At 40.7% G+C, this 17,011-nt stretch overlaps 1 protein-coding gene across 1 annotated transcript in view; it reads right to left on the reverse strand.

Moving 5' to 3' along the window:
* The window catches only part of NAALADL2 (N-acetylated alpha-linked acidic dipeptidase like 2), an 891,836-nt gene that overhangs the window by 775,318 nt on the left and 99,507 nt on the right, over positions 1 to 17,011 (reverse strand). The window lies entirely within an intron of this gene.

The following is a 17,011-nucleotide window of genomic DNA, read 5'->3' on the forward strand; positions in this document are numbered from 1 at the left end:
GCTTGGGGACAGAATGGGGGGGGGGAGCTTGCAGGAAGCTGTTGCTTCCTGTCTGAACTGGCTGATCTGCTTAAAAGGGCAATGTACTTGAAGTGGCGTCAGAGTACTTAAAGGGGCAATGCACATCTCTCTCTCTCTCTCACACTCATGCACGCACCCCCACAGCACTCTGGAAAGTCAGCACCTGTGCCACCGTGCATGTGCTGTCAGGAGGAGGGAGTGGTGCACTCCAGCTGGATAGCATGGGTTCATCATCATGTTCAGTTTTTGCAAGGAATTGTTTGCGGCTAGTGCCCTGCATCTGTTGTGTTTCCTCCCTCCTGCCTCAGCCCATGCTGCCTTGTAGAGCATGAGGCTACATTAACAACAGCAAATTAACCCTTGAGGGTTCAGCCGAGTGCTAGTTCATCATTTAGCAGAACGGCATTCCCTGGAATATTCCACCCTCTTACTCCACCACCTCAAGCAAGCTTTACAATCATTCATTGCTGTGTACAATATTAAACAAATTGTTTAAAACTTATACTGTATATGTATATAATGTCTTTTGTCCGGCAAAAAAAAATTCCCTGGAACCTAACTCCCCCATTTACATTAATTCTTATGGGGAAATTGGATTCACTTAACATCGTTTTGCATAAAGTCGCATTTTTCAGGAACATAACTACAATGTTAAGTGAGGAGTTACTGTAATATTATTTAATTATAACAGTACTTACTAAACTATATTGTTTTTATAGTAAATTACCAATTGCATTGGATGGGTAACATTCTGCAGAAATACAGGTTTCCCAAGTCCATCAAGGACTCTCCCTGGCCTACTTTGAAAACTCACAAAGATCCATCGGATCTGAGAAGTACTATCGCTTTAGGACCTGTGTTTAATTGCTTTACTGAATGGGGTAGAATTCAAGCATGTGTTTAAAGTTCTGCACATGCTGAATCAAAGTCCTAAAGACCACATCTCGCTACGAGCACAATCCTGGGCTTATTGAGGTCAAGGGGACTTTTGCCACTAACTGTCAGAGTTTCACTCTATATGTTTGTTCTGTATGGTAATGTTGTAATAATGTAATTCATACATTAGTCTCCAAGATCTTTGAAGCGGGGATTCTGTTAGCTTTTGGTCCATTTCCGTCATGTACATCTAAGGCAGCATATAAATAATGAATCAATAAAAATATAGGTAGAGTATAGCCAGTCTGAATGTGAAAGTGCAATTTTCCAAATAAGCATGGGCAATCTTTCTTTTAGAGTTTTTAAACAACACTGCACAATGATACTCTTGCTGATTTGAACCAAGTGAGAATGACAGAAGCCCTGCTCATTCCCCTTTGACTATGCCCTCTGTTCAACTGTTCAATCAAAGATGCAGCCACTGTGAACAACCTACTGTAAGTTGAAATTCTGTACTAATTTAAAAAGAAGAAACTTAGACATAGACAAGAGAAGGGCACCAAGAAGGATATCATTACAGGTAGTCAACATTTACTATACGTATACACTTTTTAAAAAGTTTACGGATTCAGTGTGGCTGGCAGCATTAGGTATCAAAGCTCCTGTTTTCAATAGTCTGTTGTAAATCATGAATCTTGACGCTCATGCAAACAGGAAGAGCATTAAAGAGAAAGAGAGAGCACACACACACTCTTGATACTTAGGATTACAAAGTGAGGCTCCAATTTTGCACCCACCAAAGACAATGGCAACATTTCCAAGAACTTATCTGAGTGGAGATCAGGCCCGCAGTGGAATAACTAGAATTGTGAATGAACATCTCCCAAAAGCACTAAGAAAGAAAAATAACAAAGGCAAATTGAAATATAAATCAAGATGCAATTGTACTATCTTTCCTTGACAATTATAATCATCATAAGAGGAGAACATATAATATTGGTTTTACATTTACAATCAACATGAATACAAAGAGGACCCAACGATTTTGTAAATGCTCAGGAAATAACAGCAGTCAACAACCCTATAAAAGGCAAGGCACGTTGTATATGAGTGCACGAAGATAGGTCAGCTTCGACTATGCCTGTCACTCCAACTGCAATTGACAGTGCTGCCAAAATCGTATTAGCGAGAACCTGTTCATGTTTTATGTATTTATGTGTGGTTTACTTACCACTTCAGATCAAGATGAACAGTTTAGCAACTTTAATGAAAGACCTTTTAAGATGAACACTAAAGGGTTTTGCATGCAAACAATTAAGGTGGTAGGGGCAACACCTGCTCTCCATAAATAAATGCATCATGCACTGTAAAACATATACAAATGTTTTCTGTGACTTTGTGACAAAGAGGCCCATTGGTGGCTCACTACTCTACATCAGCAACTCTTGTCAGGCCTGATATACTTCCTACACCTAGCACACTGTTGCCAAAATATATACCCAAAAGGTGGCATGTAATATATGATTGGAAACTATTAACTCATTGATCATTAATAGTCTTGTGTGATGTATGTACAGGGTGTGTTTAAAGAGTTATAAATATGAGCTAGAATTATGTTCTTAAAATGTGTTTGGCAAGGAATGAATAAGCACAGCCTTCCCTAGACAAAGGAATGTGTATTTGTTTTCTCTGACCAGTCTGGTTATCAGACAGCGACAATGAAGGTAAATTTACATAAAAGGTAAATAAATCCATCCAACTAACAAGTGGGGGAGATAGCCTCTTAACTATCATGACAGGGGGAGGAGACTGAAAAAAATGTACATGGCGTCAGCTCCCTGGTGGACACAGCAAGCTGAGCTCCCAGTTGAATTAATAAGCTGCTGTTTACCATCTCTTTAAAGGAGTAGAGAACTTAATAACTTCTGTGAATGTTCCAGGAGAGGGCTGGACACTACAGAGTAGTCAGTTTTGAGGAAATTCAGGACTGGGGGTGTTGGGATCACCTTGCAAAAAGTAACTGGGCGGTGGGAGCCAGGCTGTGACCTGCATGCTGGCTCTTGGTGTCAGGGCTGTGAATCCCAGCAGCACAGCATTTAAGGCATCCAGGCTGGCAGGGCAGGTGGTGACAACCCCTTACTGATCTGGGCTGAACCCCAAAGCATCACAGACTTAAATATCAGTCTCACATTATCAATAAATTCAATACAAAGCAGATGGTAACCTTTACATATCAGAATGCACAGCATACATAGTATATTGCTGCAAAGGGGCTTTACTCCACCCGTGGAGAAGTGTTTTGATACATGCCACCACAATACAAAAAATATATATCAGGCAAGAAGAGAATGGGTTACATTCTCCCCTGACTTTACCCTTTGTGCTAATCCATTGACTTTAAAGATGTTGAATAGGGAGCAAGACGGAGAACAAAACAGGGGGGAATCCTGGCTTTATTGAAGTCAATGGTAGTTTTGCCATTAAGTTTAATAAGGTCAGGATTTCACCTCCGCCTCAAATGCAAAACTATATTTTGGGGGTTGTTCTCAGCCTTTTTTGTACTGTTCTCTGGGGGTTTGGACATACAGGAGCATGCCCTTTTTTTTGTCTTCCAGAGGTCTCTGAAAAGTTCTGAAAATACACATGGAGTCTTAGGAGGGGAAATAATATCAGACACATAAAATTTCTGCCTTTTCCCCATTTTGAGCCACCACAGTCAGGAGACAAGAATAGCGCTGGCTGGTGGGTCCCAGAACTTTTCTGGCAGGGCAGGATGGCTAACGGTGGTCAGAGGGAGTGGTAGGAATATGTGATGGTGCACACAAAACAATAAATCAGGGATTGGCAACCTTTGGCACGTGGCACATCAGGGAAATCCGCTGGCAGGCCAGAACGGTTTGTTTACCTGCAGCATCCACAGGTTCAGCCGATCGCAGCTCCCACTGGCCGCAGTTCGCCGTTCCAGGCCAATGTGGGCTGCAGGAAGCAGCGCGGGCCAAGGGATGTGCTGGCCGCCGCTTCCTGCAGCCCCCATTAGCCTGGAACGGGGGACCGTGGCCAGTGGGAGCTGCGATCGGCCGAACCTATAGACACTGGAGGTAAACAAACGGGCCCGGCCCACCAGTGGCTTTCCCTGATGGGCCGTGTGCCAAAGGTTGCCGATCCCTGATCTAGGAAATGAAATTGTACTCTTCCTTCTATGGCAGCTTGAATCCACTCCCACTGATTTCAGCAGGAAGAGGATTAGATCTTTAGGCCTCAGGTGCCTACTTCTCATTTAAATAAATGGGAGTGAGGCACCTGCATTCATTGAAGGATCTGGGCCTTCTTACGTTTAGCACAAATCTTAAAAAATGTAGGGTGTTTTTCCAAAGTCAAGTAATCTTTTACTAATACATCCCCTGTATTTCCTGACAAAAGCCTTCAAAAAGGAAGTCGAAAGCTGCTATAGCACTCTGTCATTTATTAGACCATATTTAACTCCCACATGTGTTGGGGACACTGGGCATTACACTAGGTAACTCGGGAGGGTGGAAGACCACGAGTGTCGAGGAAGCCCTCCTGCTCTAGGGCCGGATAAACCAAGGCCCCTTTGCTTCTTGAACCCTCTGTGATCCTGCATAACTCTGAGGAAGCTAACACACAAACAGACAGGTTTGCACATGGCTCGCCAGCCAAGGCCAGCTTCGGCCTGGGAAACAGATAGATAAGGCAGAAATGTTTAGCAAAAACTAGTAACAAATAGGACCAAATAAGGCAAGGCTCGGGCAATGCTACTGAGGAAAAACACAACTGGCTGCTTTAGCTGATTGGCTACATTATTGTACGGGGCAACAGGTAATTGGTTGCATAAGCTTGTGTAGTGAAGTAGGAAAAGGTATAAAATGTATACTGGAATCTGCTGCACTGCTGCAGGATTTGAGACAGCTCAGTCTCCCTGCACCCTATTTGGAGCTCCAAATAAATCTCTGTGCTTCTCCACCCCGTTGTGGTCATTGGCGCGACGCACACTGGGCAACGAACCCAGCTGTTGCTTGCCTCGGGCACTCTGAGCCGGCAACACGTGGATAACATATTACCTTTAAAAGTTTTTTAAATCATTTATTTGCACCATTATCTCTGCATTTTATAATTTTTTTTTTTACTGTTACTGCGATAGAGGGGTTCACCCTTCCAAGCCATAGTGATTGCTGTGCCACTGGTGAAGCTGGGAAACTCCCACTAAAGAGAAAAGATCAATGTAAAACAAGTAGTACTTCTGTGCACCATTCAGAGACATTATTTTTAACAGAATAGCTCTTCTAAACATAAGGATTCATGCAGGGGAAGCTGGTGCAGTACCCCTGATTACATTGAGCACATTCTTTCTAGTTCCTGAGAGTAGCAGGAACAAAACTTCACTGAAGATCCTGATAACTGCAGCAGACTACTTAGACTCCTAAGCTCATCCATTTCTACCATTAATAAATGAATCTACCATCTTTCCCCAAAAATAAATTTACATTTCCTTGGCTAGATCAAAACCAGCAGCAAATTTCCATGTCGTATTCCATGCCTAAATCACTGAAAAACCAAGAAAAGCCTGTTAAGTGACTGGAAAGCTTTTGCAATGACAACCAGGACCTCAGAGCCTTAAAATAGGGATTTTGTAATGAGATGAAACAGGAGCTATCAATAAATTCTCCTCATGTGGAATAATGACACTATGAGTCTGATTCTCTCTTTTATGCTGTGTGATGGACTTAGCCAGAGTAAAAATGGTATAATCAAATGGAGAATCTGGTCCTACATTTGAAATCTATTTATGTCTGATACAAGAAATGCAAAAAGGAGGAAACAGAGACTTTTGAACATATTACAGTATTACAAGACATTACCCAGGATAATGAAAGGGTCGGGGGGTTGGGGGGGGGCAGCAGGGTGGTATTATTAGATATACTTTAGTAATTCAACTACTTGCTATTTGCAAAGGTGCAGCTCCCTCAGAAAACTAATTTCTGCATGGCTTCAGGCCAGATGGCAAACAGCTATTGCAAGGAATTGAGGAGGTACTGTCATGAAAAGAACAAAAAAGATACAACCGAGATATATTTAGTATTAAATGTATAGTTTAGAATTATTTTAAAGAAATAATCTTGGTGGTATTTTGCATAAAAATCCTTTCTAAAATATGTTTTTAACTGATTTTTCAAAGAAACCATATACATCAACTAAACCAATCAGACTGAAACATATAAAACATAATAAAATATAATTGAACGTGAAATAAAAAATAATCAGACACTATACTACAGACAGTAGGGACTGCCCTTCGGCCAGATTTTGATCTCAATTACACTTGTATAAATCTGGTGTAAACTCACTGAAATCAGTAATGTTAAGACAGATTTTACATCTCTGTAACTGTGACTTAATTTTAGGCCTTTATCTCTAAACAAAGCCCATAAACTCATCAGCTATTCAGATACCATATAACAGTCCATCATTGCATTTATTTCCTTTAATAGAGTGGGGGTCAAACAAGAATTGTGATATTTCTAGAAAGAAAATCAACCCTTTAGAAACCACTTGATTGAGAGGGTTCTATTTTGTGGGCTATTATCCTACAGCTTTATTCACATCTTGACAAATAAATCAAATTTCCATAGGATATACTTGCACCAACTTTTCACGTTACACTCTTTTCAACAGAAGTTCAAACTAAGTTGGCAGAGTGATGGGCCAATACCAATTCACTTCAGCAAAATATTTTCACTAGCCAATAGCAAGGATGCCACATGAGCCCCACTGACATGCTCTTGCAGATCAGGAGGTCTGATAAGGGAAACTGATGGAGTGAATAAACCCTACCCCGGGACAGAAGGGGTTAATTAGCAGTTCTGGACTCAGGAGATTCCACTCTGCCGCACCTGCAGAGCCTTCTCAAACTGGAGCAGGAGCTTAAAAGAGAGCCAGACAGCTCAGAAAGGGGGCAGACAGGAAACATTTATTTTAGGAGTGCCTGAGTTAGGGTACAGCAGTAGTCCTGATTGCAGGGGAGATGTCTACAAGTGGTAGCTACACCTGGCCCCAGAGAGGGAACTAGCCTTTCCCTAGGACTAGGGAATCCTTCACTCTAACTTCTGGTGAGTAATTTGTGAGGCTTTCAATCATGCCTTGGTCTGGGAAAGCAAGTGGTAGGAAATGGCCCAGGGAGGCAGCTCTGTTACCCTGTAAGGGGGCAAACACAATGGATAATCTGGCCCAAGGGCTGAATTACTACATACTGGAAGGAGGACCACCACAGCTTCAGAGTTATTTGCTGGCAAGGGACACTGAAGATAGAGCATTGGAACCCAGTGATCTAACCACTGGGCAACACCACTGGTAAGACCAGCCTTGTCACAGAAACACGACAGGACAAAGGTTCATAATTTTGTTTAAATCCGCAGTTCAGAATTTCTTAATTCTGGCTATTCGGGACAGGTAGTGAACTGACCATATATTTTAGGGTATTATTTGGTTTGGCAGAAGTTGACACAGAGTATTGAATCAACCCACTATGTCAAAAAGGGGTTAGATCCAGGTTTGCATTATGAATCACCAACTTAGTTGCGGATTGTTTAGATTTGTGAAGGAAGGATCTTGGTTGGGTTGTTTTTCTGAGTCTTTTGTTCCATTATATTAAACCTCTTCATCTAGAAAATCCTAATTTTTAGCTAAGTAACAACAGAAGTTGTCCAAAAGATGACACAAGAGCATAGCTTACGCAGGCAAAAAATGTCCGCTACTAACACTAAGAAAAAACGTCATAAGGTTTTGAAACCCAAGAAGGGGCAGACTTTGCGAACTTTGTTTAGTAACAATATGAGATAAATCTATCTGGGTTTAGACACTCAATTTAAAATCTCTCTCAAGCTGTCCCCAATTTCCTCTTATTTAGTGGAAAAATGAATATAATTCTAACATGAGTTCAGTAAAACATACTAAAAAGCAAACTATAAAAAAGTTAAAATTATAAAGTTGCATTAAGGAATTTCCAGGTGGGAGAAGGCAAACTGATGTTATGCAGCATGTTTGCAACGGTTGTAGCCATGTTGGTCTCAGAATATTAGCGAGACAAGATGGGTGAGGTAATATCTTTTATTGGACCAACTTCTGCTGGTGAAAGAGACAAGTTCTTGAGCTACACAGAGTTCTTCTTGAGTCTGGGAAGGGTATTCAGAGTATCAGAGTTAAATCAAGGTAGAACATATTGTTTAGCATAAGTAAACACACTCTAAGAGACCACTCAAGGTGAGGTGGACTATTAACACCTCTGCAGTCATACAACAAAACAGGGGATTAGTGGGTTACAGATCGTTGTAATAAGCCATAAATCCAGTGTCTTTATAAATAAAGACTATGATTTTTAGTGTCTAGCAAAGTTATGAATTTAAGCACCCAGGCTCATCTTTTGAAGGTGTTGTGCAGGCTTCCTTTGAGGACAAAGCCTGAGAGGTCAGATATGTGTGATCATTTTGTAAAAAAGTGTTCACCCACATGTGATATGATGTTTGTGTCTTTTAACATTTTTCTGCGCAAGTTCATTTGAGAGCAAAGTGATTGCCTGGTTTCACCCACACAGTTGTTACTGGAGCATTTAGTGCATTAGATGAAGTACACCACATGCTGTGGGCATATGTAGGACCCACGGATCTTGAAATGTGTGTTGTGGGCAGTATTGATCATCAGAGAGGTGGAGATATGTCTGCAGGTTTTTCATCTGTTGTTATGGCAGGGACTGGTGCTGCTTTGAGTTGGTGGATCTTGGTCTGTGAGGAACTTGCTTCTGATGATGAGCTTGGCAAGGCTGTGGGGGATATATGAAGGCCAGAAGAGGGAGTTTGGGAAAGATTTGTTTCAGGATGTGGTTGCCATTGAGTATGGGTTGTATTTGTTTAATTATGCGGCCTAACATTTTTACATGGCAGTTCTGGTGACATGTTCATCTTCATATGCCACCACATTCCAGTTAGTATAGAAAGCACCAATCAGAATAGAGAATTTGGCAATAGAGCTGTGCCAACAGTCATAATAAATAATTCAGTTGACAGGTGTGACCACTTTTGTTCCAAGTGATTTGTCTACAATTTTCTCATTTATTACTTATTTCAAACTATTTCTTGAATAATTTCTGCAAATAATTCTTGGTCTTTAGCTTGAGCACAAGAAGTTCATTGCAAGCATTCCATTTTTGAAACTCAAATTGGTTAGTTTTGACTGGAGATATGGTATGTTTCTATTTCCTGACTCGATGAGCACAACTCTTAGAATAAGGTTTCCTGTACAAAGTTTGTGAACTTAAAATTCACTCAGCAAAGATCTCCAAAATTCACGTCCTGAGCCAGTAAATGTTGCTGTCAGTGAATTCGTTCACTAGTATATTCACAGAAGGTAAACATAAGAGAAGAGCACAAACACGGTTGAAGCATATTCACACAAAAGTTAGAATATTTACCAAGCTCTAATTGGCAGGATCAGTGGCAGATATATACAACCTGTGACATGAAATGGTAATGAAGTATGTTAGTTTTAACAGCAAAGATATGCACACAAAAATCAAATACATATGGGGATTTTCATAAATGGTAAGGAACAAAAACCTGAATCAGTAAAGTGTCTTAGCTTTATTAGGAATAATAGGCCATATGGTGCCACTGATTTTTAAGCAGAATTCCCCCTTATTTGTCTGCCTTAAAAAATTGCCCATTATCACATAGGATCCTTGCTGTGTGATGAACCTCCTCCTGTAGTTTCAATATAGGCAAGATTCAATGAGATCTGACAGCAAATACCATTCCCCCTAATAACGAAGTGATGACATCAAGAGTTTGTTAGAAACAATCATGCCTTGCTAATTTGAAATGCCTCACACTATTTCTTTGTTTATATTTTTGAACAGAGGGAGAGAAAAAAAGCTCCACCAACTGTCTCTCTAAAGGCCACCTGGTCTAGAAGAATGGACATTGACTAGAAGTGAGGCTGTCCTACAAACAGCTGTATGAATAATCCATTTTTAGCTTTACTGGTCACACTGAAAAATCCAGAAAAAAACCTGTTTTGGATTGAGCTGAAATGAAAATCTGTTTTCTTGACAACATCCCCAAACTAAAATAAATAAATAAATAAATGTTTCAGGCCAAACAAAACGTTTAGTTTCAATTTGGGGCATTTTAAATTTTTTATTAAAAGCAAACCTCTGTTCCGAGTTTTGTTTTGTTTTTCTTCCTGAGTGGTTTGCAACATGAGTCTGAATGCAATTAGAATGATCAAGCACATTCTGTTATGCTAAGGTTTGAAGTAAGAATCTGCGTGGTATTGTAATGGGTGCCCGTGGAAGGGCTACAGAACTCAGCAACAACATGATTTGGGTATTTGGCCTGGGTTGGGGTTAGGTAAGTTGCCCCAGTTCCACTACTGTTGTATCAGTTCAGAGAAATTGCCAAGCAAGTTAACCAGTCCAAGGCTCTTAGGATAGGTGATGGTCTTGCTGAGTTTATACTGACTTTTTTTCTTATTTATTTATTAGCAAATTGCAGACTCAGGTCCTGATTCTGTGAGGTACCAATTGCCTTCAGTTCACATTTAGGTTTGTGGGAATGCTCAGTGTCTTGATGGAGTCCAGGGTTAAGTGTTCTCTAACTACAGACAGAAACAGCACAGATGTCAAAGGGGTGAGTGTCTCCACAATGAACTTTATGTGAGAGGACCACTTCTAGATCTGAGAAGGTAGCTCGGACACCACGGACAATAAATTTCTCCCCTTCCCTGCTAAGATTAACAAGAATTGTGCCACCTGTGATAATAGGTTTGGTGATGTGAATAACCTGTTTACAAGCAATTGGAATTAAAACACTAACTCATTACACCTAGGCTGCTAGAGTAATAACTTTCCGGCTCTAATGATATAGGCTGGATTTAAAATTAATTACTGCTCTTGAATGGAAGCCAGAAAACGCAAGAAGAAAGAGAGCAAGACTGCGAATAAGATGGAAATGAACAGTTCATCAACAGTTCAAGCACCTCAACATGAAATGGGAAGATTTGGAGAGAAGGGCAGCTGACAGGCAAGGATGGCAATTGTGGGTAGTCCAATGTGCAGCAAAGCACAGGATGGACAAAGGTTTTAAAAAATAAAAAAGGATTTAAATTGCTCATCCAAAAGTAAAAGGTTTCATATCACCAATACTGTGAGCTATCCATAAAGTGATCTATGACTTTCCCTCACTTAAAGCAGAAGTAGAACATCTCCATCTGTGGGGATGAGAGGACATCTTTAGTGTTCCCTTCTAGAGCTCCTTCTAGAGCTGATCAACCCTGTTTCCTGTCTTGTCTTGTCAAGAATGGTGACTACAGAATTGTTTCATCATTGACCATCGAGGAATTAAGCTTCTAAAGAGAGGTTCCGATTTTTATTTATTTATTTAAATACAGCAGATGAAAAACAGCTCCTTGCTAGAGAAAAATTTAACCTCACTCATAGCTGGACTAGGGCCCAAAACAATATGTTTTTGAAAAAAGATGCTGTAGATTACTTCCCCCTAAACAGTACAGTGCCCACTAACTGCTTCCTGAAACAGCAACAGTTCATGCACAATGCATTAAAAAACTGTTTTCTGCTGTTCTACCTGTGTATTATTTATCATCTTATACACAACGTGTATGGTAGCGATGGATAAATATTTGAAGTGAAAGATGCATCACTCCCAATGCTCTCAAGATGCAAGAAGCTTAAAAAATCTCAGCACCATATTTTTTTTTGTTTTTGTTCTGTGATACAGATCATTAGGTAAATGAAAGAAACATACTTTCTTCTTGCCTTTATGCTCCCCATAATTACAAATATATAATTACATAATTTCACACACACACACACACACACACACACACACCCAACAACATTATTGTATTGTTCTGTCAGCTTAAACTTGAAAAAGAGCAAGCTCACAGCTAATGAAAGCCAGTATTAAAACCCTCACATAATCTTTCTGAATCACCAAGAATAGCATAATTACGAGATGGGGTAAAAGTATAAGTGATCATTTTCATTGTTTTCAGCCACAGAGTTGAGGAGGTCGGGGTGACCCAAACTCAGTACGTACTGAGGGTTATAAAAATATCAGGGAGTGAAGAAGGGAGTTCTAGATGAAGGCTACACAAATATGTCTTTGTATGTACTAAAATGGCACAATTTGTGCAATGTAGTTAAGACTGCTTCAGTGTCTCGCGGGGTTTATAACAAAGCCATCTAAAATCTGCTGAGGGCTGCAACTTGCCACATAAGGTCACCCCAAGAGCGAAGCTTTTTACCTTTTTAAATCTGGCTGATCACTGGTAAGTTAGAGTGTAAAAATGTAGCTTAATGTGCTTTTTTCCCCTCTGTTTTTTAAACAAATACTTTCATCATGATTTTGCGCATAGTGTGGTTTTCACCACTTTTGGCTCTACACACAGGACCAAATAAGAAATGCATGTACTTCTACAATAAAAATAAATTTATCATCATGTAGGATACACCCACATCACATACACATTGTCCTAGGGTGATCCCTGCTCAGTGCTCCCGAGGAAAGCTTTTAATCAGAAGTCTCTCATCAACACACCACAGAGGAAGGAATTCCATCCCTACTTGTATTTGGCGATCAGTTCAAACCTGTGTTTGTGAACAAGAAGGAATCATCATCTTTTTTTTATTTTGTTTTGTTGTGTTTTTGTTTTTGCTGGAGGAATGGAGGGGTATTAAAAACTGACACGACACTGAGGTTTCAAGATCCAGGTGATGTGAATGGAAATTAACATTTGCTCAGTATTTCCCAAGCACTTTGTGGCAAATTCTGTCCTGAAGTAGGATGGTATTTTCAAAAGCATCTATGCAAGATAAACGTACCAAATTCCCACAGGAAATCAGTGGGAGCTGGGAGCCTGATTCGCTTCATTGCTTTCAAAAATCCCACCCGTACATGCTACCCCTCAGTGAGTTTCAAGGGCCTGATCCAAAAGACCACTGAAGTCAACAGGAGCCTTTGGATCAGGCCTCAATTTCTTCTGTTGTGATATACAGAGTGTCAGTTCTTTCAGATGGAGAAAGTGACAGCAACATTGTGTAAAGCCCCATGGAAACTTACAATGTTATATACATGTTTTATTAACGTATTATTAGTAAGGAAAGATGAAATCGTAAAGAGAACACTAGATGATCATGTGTAACAGTGATCATGCACTTACCAGCAAAAACTGAATATCCATCATCTATTTATTTCCATGTATTAATACTGTTATAGTGGATTTAGTTATAAAATATCAAATATTCACTATTTATTTTCCAGGATTTTGAAAAAGCGCAATAGATCTACATGCTACTTAATTACAATTGACATCATATGAAGAATTCATGAAACTAAGAGAGATCTTTGTTTAATAAGACAAAAGTTGTGCAGACATACCATGAATATTTTTCCTCTAGAACTGTTATGTGAATATCAGACTGTCTCTAATGCTTGCAGTTTAATAACAGAGAAGTGCCCAAACACAAGGTTTGCAGGTCTGAGAGAAGCAGGGAATTAAGTGCACACTCCAAAATTTTAAAAAAGTTAACCACGTTCAGAAATGAAAATCAAGATTTATGTCAATCCACCCGATGTAAATGTTGCCTCACCATACGTAGAATACAGTGAAATAATTGTATCTTAACAGGCCTCAAAGTATTTCCACATGTATGTGTTAGTTTAAAAAGTTTAGTATTTCTTAAGTATATTCAAGCTGCTATAGAAGTGCAGATATGAAAAATGAACATTAATTCATAGGATGCAGGAAGGGCTACTTAAATGTTTAAAAAAAAATCTATATAATCCTCTGATTAAATCAGCATAGTATCAGTAAAGTCAATGGAGTTATGCTGTTTCACAGGAGCTAAAGATATGTCCAGATCAGATTTTTATTAATAGATTACTACCCTTTGTGTCAGAGCTGGGTTTAGAACTCACAGGACCTGTTTCCAGAGCTAGTGTTTAAACTGTTGGATCATATTAAAGAAGTTCTGTATTAAAATCACAAATGAGTTTGATTCCCCATAGTTTAAATTCCAGGGTATTACTAATTAAGAGGTCTCTTGGGTTTTGGTACTGTTTCTCTCCCTCTATGTGTGAAACTTGCAAGCTGCTAATTGTGTTAGTACATTCTAAGACAGAGTCTGTTCTCAAAGCAATTCACAGAGACTCAAAGCAATACTCTAACAACAGAAACAGCACCCAGAGACTCCTCGCCCTTTTGTTGTATTAACAATTGTGATTAAAATAGAGATAGAGGATGTATGTGGATGGATGCTTGGTGTGGATAATAACTGAATGATCAGGGAGGTGCCAGCCTAAGAATCCAGTGTCCATCGGCTGAAGAAGGCGTCAAGTGGAAATAACCAGAGGACCCCCGGAGGGCAGACTGGAATCCACCCAACAGCCTCAAGAATGGGAGAACCAAAGAACAAGATAACATCTAGCAGCACGGAGCCGTCAGGAATGTGCCATCTGCTGATTGATTCAGCAACAGCATGATGAAGCAATTCCCACAGACTGGCCTAGGAAGAAATTCCTATAAAAAGAGACTCTAAAAAGTGAGAACTTTGGGGTCTGATTCTGCAAACCAACTTCCAGGAGCATCAGATGAGCATCTGACAAGGCCCTGCTCCCTCCTCATGTCCAGGCCACCTGGCCAGTGGCTTGGCATGAGCAACTCTAAGGCTGGTAACTATGATGACAACCTTGCAGAACCTCTGTGTGTGTGTGTGTGTGAATGTGTGAATAAATATGAGATTGAATGGAATGTTATAGCTATAACTAACTGCTTACTATGATTCTTTCTGTATTCACAATAAATGTGGTATTTTGCCTTTTTCCCTTTAATAAGATCCTGCTGGTTTTTAATTTATTGGTACAACAAAACCACTAGACCAGCTCAAGTACTTTATGGGCCAAATTCTGCTTAGTTACAGTGGTGTGAATTTAGAATAATCCCACTGAAGTCAAAAAAGTCCATCTATATAAATGTTTATAATACATAAAATGTATGCTATCTGTATAATGCACAGCGTGTATAAATATAATATAATGTAGACAAATCCAAGCATGTTCACAAATACTACTGGTCAAACTCTGCCTTAAATTACACCTGTTCCACCTTCATTTATTCCAATCCTATCAAACTTCTAATTCAAAGGCTGGCCTTCCTACCTGATATTATGAAGAGTATAGTTAAAAACAGCTGAGAATGTGTTTTAACTCTGCTATAATGGGAGCAGACCCTGTGGTAATCACTCTAATCTTCCAACAAACGATCTAATCTCTCTTTACCATTGAGTCTCTTTCTTTCTTCTTTGAGAAAAGACGTGCAAGAAGGTTCTCTCTTTAGTCAACAAATCCTCTTGGCATCAAAATCTTTTTTTCCAAGAAACGAAGGACACTTAGAACTCAGCTGGCTGTGTCAACTGCTGGAGGCCTCCAACTGCTGCAAAAGCTTACTGAGGTTTTTAACTGTAAGTACCTCGGAGCAAGAAAAACTTGGACTGCAATTCGCATCTCTCTTCCAGATTTACAACTATTTGTCTATGCTGCTGTCTGTTCAATCACTGTATGATCCTGTAATCATGTTTTCCTAAGTTGACAGTATAATACAGAAACCCACCTCTTCCTTCAGTTCAGTTCGCCTAGAGCAGTGGTTCCCAAACTTGTTCCGCCGCTTGTGCAGGGAAAGCCCCTGCCGGGCCGGGCCGGTTTGTTTACTGCCGCGTCCACAGGTTCGGCCGATCGCGGCTCCCACTGGCCGCCATTCGCTGCCCCAGGCCAACGGGGGCTGCTGGAAGCGGCGGTCAGTACGTCCCTCGGCCTGCGCCGCTTCCCGCAGCCCCCATTGGCCTGGAGCAGCGAATTGTGGCCAGTGGGAGCCGCGATCGGCTGAACCTGCGGATGCGGCAGGTAAACAAACCGGCCCGGCCCACCAGGGGCTGCATAAGAGTGTGTCAAAAATCCTCTCTCCAAGATTGCAGGAAGACTGACAAGGACTTTGCCTCTCAATATTTGGGTTCAGGACAAGACAGAGGCACTGACCTAATTGATTATTAGAAATCACTGTGTTTGTTACATATATCCTGACGTTTGAATGGGGCGGACCATGGATGCCAATCAAAGTCATCATGTCAACTGGAGAGAGGAGGTGTTATACTTTGTGTTTGGGGATGGAAAATACCCAGAACCAGAACAAGTGTTTTTTTTCCCCCTGCACTCCTAAAAATAGAGAGTAAGGCAAAGAAAAGTATACAGCTAGAGCCAGAGCCTGCCCTGGCAGGTGATGTGAGGGGGAGGAGGAGTATTAGCAGAAGTTCTGGGAATCCTGCCAGTCAGGATGGGAGACAACAGGGCAAGCCTGGGAGAACTGGCTCTGGACTGCACGTTACTGCTGCTGTACAGAGAACCAGTGTGCACTCCCGGCTAGAACATGCTGCTGGCTGCAATACACACAGCAGCTGGTTGGAAGTTGGACACAGCCCCTAGCACTTGAAGCAGAAGTGCATGGGCCAGCAGAGTATCCAATTCCTCCACCACCGCAGGGTGCCTTGAACACTAGGGAGAGTTCCCACCATGTTGCTTACATGGAAATGGGGTCATGATGAAGGGCCCAGGGGAAGTAACTTACTGCAGCCCTGAGAAGGGTGGTGGCCTCTCTACCCACTTGGATTCCACTGAATGCATCCGATGAAGTGAGCTGTAGCTCACGAAAGCTTATGCTCAAATAAATTGGTTAGTGTCTAAGGTGCCACTAATACTCCTTTTCTTTTTGCGAATACAGACTAACGCAGCTGCTACTCTGAAACCTGTCATTAGGGCTAATGACAGTCTAGCCTATGGTAATTAACTATTACTTGGCCAGACTCACTATTATTGCTGCTCTCGTTGTCCCAGGCTGACAAACACTAGCAATTTTTTCCTAGCATTGTTTAAGGCAATACATTGGAATTAATTGGCTCTATAAAAATAAGAAAACACTAAAACAATGTTTAACAGCAGGGTACAACATCTGCCTCTGTTGGGTCATTAGCACTTAAGAC

Source organism: Natator depressus, chromosome 9 (assembly GCF_965152275.1).
Source record: "Natator depressus isolate rNatDep1 chromosome 9, rNatDep2.hap1, whole genome shotgun sequence".
Lineage (NCBI taxonomy): Eukaryota > Metazoa > Chordata > Testudines > Cheloniidae > Natator > Natator depressus.